The sequence below is a fragment of the Gouania willdenowi genome, unplaced genomic scaffold (assembly GCF_900634775.1).
Source record: "Gouania willdenowi unplaced genomic scaffold, fGouWil2.1 scaffold_383_arrow_ctg1, whole genome shotgun sequence".
In the NCBI taxonomy this organism is placed as follows: Eukaryota; Metazoa; Chordata; class Actinopteri; order Blenniiformes; family Gobiesocidae; genus Gouania; species Gouania willdenowi.
The window spans coordinates 72,971-80,093 of NW_021145144.1; the positions used below are offsets into that span (position 1 = coordinate 72,971).

The 7,123-nt window shown below is 38.4% G+C and overlaps 1 pseudogene; it reads left to right on the forward strand.

The window, feature by feature from the left end:
* Positions 1–1,414: 1,414 nt before the first annotated feature.
* LOC114460051 (peptidyl-prolyl cis-trans isomerase FKBP8 pseudogene) lies at positions 1,415–3,202 on the forward strand (annotated as a pseudogene).
* Positions 3,203–7,123: the final 3,921 nt, after the last annotated feature.

Genomic DNA, 7,123 nt, shown 5'->3' on the forward strand with positions numbered 1-7,123 from the left:
CAAAGTTAAAGGCACTTTTTTTCTCTACTGCATATGATTGAGAGAGAGACTTTCTGTCATGTTGTTGATGTAATGATGATTTTACTGATGATTTTAATTGATTTTACTGATGATTTTAATTGATTTTACTGATGATTTTAAATGTTCTTATTGATTTTAAACAATTGAATGTTTTATCATGTAAAGCACATTGAGTTGCCTTGAGTATGAAATGCGCTATATAAATAAATTTGCCTTGCCTTGCCTTGGGTGGCTCTATTGGTGGTGTGCTTCCCTTGGTGACATCGTCAATGCACAATGCTGTAAAGTGCCATTCATATTGTAACAGACTAGGTCCTATGTTACTGAGTTATGTTCCACGTGTAGTTTATTCAATGTTTAACAGGTGTTGTGGTTTCCCATGGCTAAGGACTTCCATTAAAGGCTCAAAATCTTTGATAACGGCTCGAGTCACGTCATTACATTACAGTATAAAACACATGGGCTTCACTAACATTACATTTTCACATTGTCCTGCGGCCACGAGAATGAGACCTCTGATGTAGAGGATGTTCTCAGTCACAGCTTCTCTCTGTGGTATGACACTGACACTATTTAATAAGAGCGTTTTTAGCCATGAATATAATGAAAAAAGGGAATGGACGGAGGCATAAACATGCTGACATTAACACGGACACATGGACTTATCACACACATGGAGATCAGCAAACGGAACAGGTTTCATCAGACGGGTGATACTAAGACCCGGACATGCGTCCCCCCCATACTGCTGCACAGGCTGTAATATCACCAAGTTTATCATTGGAACCATTTTTAGAGCTACTATCTTTACCAGGAAGCAACTATTTATTCCTGCTTTTTGTTTTACTGGACTTTATTTACTGGTGATTAGTTTCTATCTCTTCTGCTCCGTGGATCAAAGTGTGTTACTGTTGAGCTGTTGCTTCAAAACAACAATCAAAATAAAGGTGAAAACACTTCTCATGTGTGGTCTTCTGTGTTACAGCCGACAATAACATGTTGGTTGTGTGTTTTTCCCAATAGACGTGATACGTCATGTTTGCCCCCTGTCCAATCACAGCCTTCCCAACCCCCAGACCTAAAGTGGAATTAAATAAAGCCGAATGAACCGGTTCGGGAATTACTATTACCATGTAAACATGAAGCAGAATGATTTAATGCAGAATAACTCATTCTGAATTAAAAAAACATCATGTAACCGTGGCTACTGAGGAGTTTAGAACAACCGTTGATATGCTGGGGAAGAACTCCACATCAAAGAACATCAAAGGAAGAAATTATAAAGTAGAACTCCAAAAAAAGAACAAAAGGCAGAACTTGAAAGGCTTAACTTGAAAGGCAGAACTTGAAAGACAGAAATTGAAAGGCAGAGCTCACAGAGCAGATACTTCCTCAGGAGAATAAACACAGACATAGTGTGAAAGCCCAAAGCTGCAGATAGGAGAGAATAGGAAACATCTGGAACAGCCCCTGATTCAAAGAAAGACTAATACGTCCCAGAATAAACATCCTTCCCTAAGCTGCTCTTAAACGGTAAATCTCATACCATCTTTTGGTACAGAGGACAATCTAACGAGTCAATTATGATTACAGTGACCAGCAATTTTTCCCATTACAATTGAATCACAATTTATTATTTTTTGCCTCAGAAATCCAATTACACTTACAGTACGTTATCATTTACTTTACAATTAATCAGAAATACTGAGCCTGAAATAGATAACCTAATAAAAGTTAACCTTTCTCTTGTGTTAGCTTTCTGTTAGCATCTCATATGATAACGGGTCTTAAGTCAGCTGTAAAATACACTTTTAAAATGGTAAAATGTGGGAAAGCTTGATATAAACATTTTATTATCATTGTTAACTACATATGTGTAGAACAAATAATTGACTTTTTTATAGAATTTTAAAGGCAATTACAATTACAAAGTAAATTATCTGAACTCAACTAGAATTTAATGAGATTACGACAGCAACAGATTTTTAAAATTTCAATTATAACTACACCATCTTTGTAATTAATTATCAATTACATGATTACAATTATTACTGACTCCAACCCTGCTCAGAAGCTGCCAGCTAATAATGGTAATCTACTTATAATATGTTTTCTTGTGTTTCAGGTTGTTTACCAAAGCAGTGACAGTGCACCAGTCGTGAAGAGTGGGAATAAGATTGTCATGGATCAGTTCATGAGGAGAGAAACTGACCCCCAACCACCTGCTGATGAGTGGTTAGATATCTTTAGAAGTAATCTGATAATGAAAAAGGTGCTGCAGCCTGGAGGAGGAAGAGACAGTATGCCACAACCTGGACAGATTGTGAAGATTAATCTAAAAACACGTCCGTTGGATGGGACGCTGGTCGAGGAGCTGTCGGAGTTGTCGTTCACTCTGGGAGCTGGAGAAGTGATCCGCGCACTGGATGTGGCGGTGCAACTCATGGGAATGGGAGAGAAGGCGCTCATCCTGGTTCCGTCAAAGGCTGAGTTTGAAATTACGCTCCTGGAAGCTACTGATGCTCCAGACCTGAAGCTGCTGCCCCCCACTGAGATTGATCTGGCCACCTGCAAGAGGGAGCAAGGCAATGTTCTTGATCAGCGCAGAGACCTGAAGCCACTCAACAACACGATCCGCGATGAGGTCTCCATGATGATGAAGAAGCACAGTGAGGATGATGAGAAGATGTTGGAGAACCCGTCCAGCACCCACAAACATCAGGCCATGGATGAGAAGATGTTGGAGAAGCCGTCCAGCACCCACAAACATCAGGCCATGGATGAGAAGATGTTGGAGGACTCGTCCAGCACCCACAAACATCAGGCCATGGATGAGAAGATGTTGGAGAACCCGTCCAGCACCCACAAACATCAGGCCATGGATGAGAAGATGTTGGAGGACTCGTCCAACACCCACAAACATCAGGCCATGGATGAGAAGATGTTGGAGAACCCATCCAGCACCCACAAACATCAGGCCATGGATGAGAAGATGTTGGAGAACCCGTCCAGCACCCACAAACATCAGGCCATGGATGAGAAGATGTTGGAGAACCCGTCCAGCACCCACAAACATCAGGCCAAGTCAGCATGGGGTTTGAGCTGGAAGTGGCTGCTTGGTGCCACTGCAGTAGCCATTGGAGGCATCGCTCTGTCTGTGGCCATCTATGCTAGAAAGTGATTGAAGAACTGTAGTAACGACACGACTTAAACACTGGAGCACATCTGGCAGAGCATTCTGACCATGTGGTCCATGAGGGTGAAAATATTTATCAGTTTATGACCTCCTCACTGTCACTCTCTGTTCTCTGCTATGTATGTGTGACAAATGATGTCATCATCCTCTACAGATACAAGATGCATTTTGTAGAGGAACAAATGAGAATTAATATTCAAAAATATGAATTATTAATATGAATATGTTTGTTTGCCAGGAGTGCATCTGAAATTGATGTTTAATAAAAGTTTAAATGTAAAAAAAAACCAATGTGTACATTTTTATTTTACAAGCATCTATTCACATAGGTTACAAGCATGATGATGATAAATACAGGGTGACTACAGGTAAGAAGAATATAAGAATATATATTTATGACTTTTTAATACCACCTTAAAAAAATTTAAGACCAAACTTACGATGAAAATACAGACCAAAGGGAAAATATATTGTTTTACAATTAAAGGCATTGATGACAGTTAATATAATGTACAATAAGGAAAAATGAAAATAATCAGTTGTTTAAGAACATTATCCAAATGTGTTTATTAATGTGGAAAGAAAACAAAAATATCAACATTGTCTAAAATGATATTTATTGTAACACAATTCTTCCAACATTAAATACCAGTGAACAATAACCAAAAATCAAAACTGACTGGAACCTGTGAGCAAACCAAACACCAAAGTGCTTTTATCAGATCCTTCACTGTGTAATGCCATTTGTGGAGCTTTGATCTAAAATTAATACTTCTAAGAAAATGTCAATAACTTGACTAAAACTGACTTTTGAAGGAAAAAATAAATGATCAATCAATACAAATATTTCCATCAAAGAAGCCACTATACCGTACTATTTGCTTATATGAATTGTCACTGACCAACCCCTATTAACAGCTTCATTTCTGTCCTGGCTAATGAAACCTTATATTTCTATTATGGGCCCACCTTAGACATAACAATGTGAACACACACTTTTCATATGAAATGTTGTGAAAACAGAAATACTGATGCACTTTTTTTCACTGTAAATAAATACACTTGACTGCATTTTTGGAACCTTGGACTACTTTTTAAGGCTACCCATGAGGCCATTCTTACAATAATGTTATGTTATGGCTAAAGGACACATATGAGGACAGGAGTGGATTGTTCTGTTAAATAACATTGTATTTATTATAAAATGTGCTACTCTATAGAAAGTTCAATATTAGCTTTTTGCTGATATCTGATATCGTCCAACACTAAATTTCCAATTTCTTCAGTAATGGAAAAAGTCATGTTTGTTTTTGAATATTTTTTCCTATTAATTATTCAATTATTTGTTTATTTATTTATTTTATGTTTTGAAAAATTAATATTATTTATATATTTTTCATTTTCATTTTTATTATGTTGTCAAACAACAGCACATACAGTAATTTTTCAATATCTGTGGAAAAACCAATATAACATTTGATAATATAGCCCATCCCTAATAGAAAGCATATATTCTATGAACAGGTCTGATCTCCTGTTAGATTCATTAGCACAAGGATTCTCAACAGGTGGGTCGGGACCCAAAAGTGGGTCGCAGACCTATACTGGGTGGGTCATGGACAGCTGGTCAAAAATAAATTAATGCTTAATATTTCTCATGTTGGACTTGTCTTTTATTTTGAAAGAAATTTTATTTTGCATTTCATGCTGTGAAATGCATGTTACACAGGAAAATATAGAGATTTATGTTTTAAAAAAGATTGTTTTCAACAGCTAATTGAGATAAAATTAATTTGTGGTTGAATTCTAAAAAAAAAAAAATTGGGTCACAATTGAACGACCATGGTAAAATGTGGGTCCCAGGGTGAGACCAGATGAGAACCCCTACCTTAGCAGAAACCTCTCATGTTGCCAAAGATGTAAACCATCACAGGAGGAAGGTAAACAACGACGGTCACTATCATGTTGTTGGTGATGATCTGCAGAGCTTTCTTCTTCATTGGGTGGAGACCCGTCCTTCCACTGTCAGACTTCCTCAGCGTCCACAGTACTGAGGAGTTACAGATGATGATGACAGGGAGAGCTATGACATACATAAACATGGTCCAGGGACTGTGGTTCAGCTCATCTATGACTGTGTTAATGGTTCCTTTAGCTAAAGTGATGGCCCACAATGCAGCAGCCACGAGGATGCCAACAGTTGGACTCCTGTGGGTGTGATAAAAGACTGGGTGGACCACTGCCAGGTTGGAGTCAAAACACATGCAGGCCGTGAGGAGAGGTCGTCCAGTCAGGTTTAAATCATACAGAAAGTCACTCCACATCTGGAAAGGCTGGAAAAGCCAGAAAAGGAAGTTAAACAACCCGAGAGGGATGAACAACAAGAAGAGCAGGTCCATGATGGTGATGTTGAGCATGAAGACATCATTGGGGGGTGACATAGTTTCCTCTTTTGTGTCTTTTGAACAACTCCCAGAGAACAGCAGCACAAGCAGGACATCCAACCACAGAGAAGAGAGCGCTGAAGGTCGTCCAGACTGTAATGTCTGCTATCATGTCCCCACAATGTCCACTTTCCTCTGGTCCTTCACTGCAGTTGGACGTCCCATTGTGAGAGTCAGGATAGGGAAACATTTCAAACCTTTTGTTCTCTGATAAAATATAACTGAAATAAGCCAGTTACCATGACAACAGAAAATATATCCTTTCTTTGATGATTTTCCTCATTTGCACCTGATCACAAGGATCTGATTTTCCCTTTGATTCAGATACTGTAAATATTTGGTTCAGATGTATTGTATGGAAATGTATATTTAAATATGTGTAACCAAGGATTACTTTTCATATGCTGTGAGATGAAATTTACATGTTTGGTCCAGATGTTTTTGGTTCAAATATCATCATCTTGGGATCCAGTAAAACCAGGTGGAGGAAAAAAGTAGCTCAACATGGAGGAGCTACTGAAGGCAAGTCAAGGCAAATTTATTTGTATAGCGCATTTCATACTCAAGGCAACTCAATGTGCTTTACATGATAAAACATTCAATTGTTTAAAATCAATAAGAACATTTAAAAACATCAGTAAAATCAATTAAAATCATCAGTAAAATCATCATGACATCAACAACATGACAAAAAATCTCTCTCTCATTCATACACAGTAGAGAAAAATAGTTCCTTTAACTTTGATTTAAAAATGTTCACATGTGATGCTGACTTCAGCTCCGCTGGCAGTTTGTTCCACTTCTTTGCAGCATAACAACTAAAAGCAGCATCACCATGTTTACTGTGAGCTCTGGGCTCCACTATCTGACCTGTGTCCATAGATCTGAGAGACCTGCTGGGTTCATACCTGACCAACATGTCACTGATGTATTCTGGACCAAACCCATTCACAGATTTATACACCAGCAGCAGAACTTTAAAGTCTATTCTGAGGCTGACTGGGAGCCAGTGTAAAGACTTTAAAACTGGAGTAATGTGTTCTGACCTCTTTGTTCTGGTTAAGACCCGAGCTGCAGCGTTCTGAACCAGCTGTAGCTGTTTGATGCTCTTTTGGGGAATTCCTGTCAGAAGACCATTACAATAGTCCAGTCTGCTGGAGATAAAAGCATGGACCAGTTTCTCCTGATCTTTCTGAGTCATTAAACCTTTCACTCTGGAGATGTTCTTTAGGTGGTAGAAGATGTTTTTGTGATAGATTTGATCTGATGCTGAATGTAAGATCTGAGTCAATCAGAACACCAAGGTTTTTGACTTGGTCTTTAGCTTTTAAAGATCGAGACTCAAGATAATTGCTGACAGCAGTCCTCTTTTCCTTGTTACCAAAGACAATCACCTCCGTCTTGTCATGGTTTAGTTGAAGGAAGTTTTCACTCATCCAGCAGTTTACTTTTTCTAAACAGT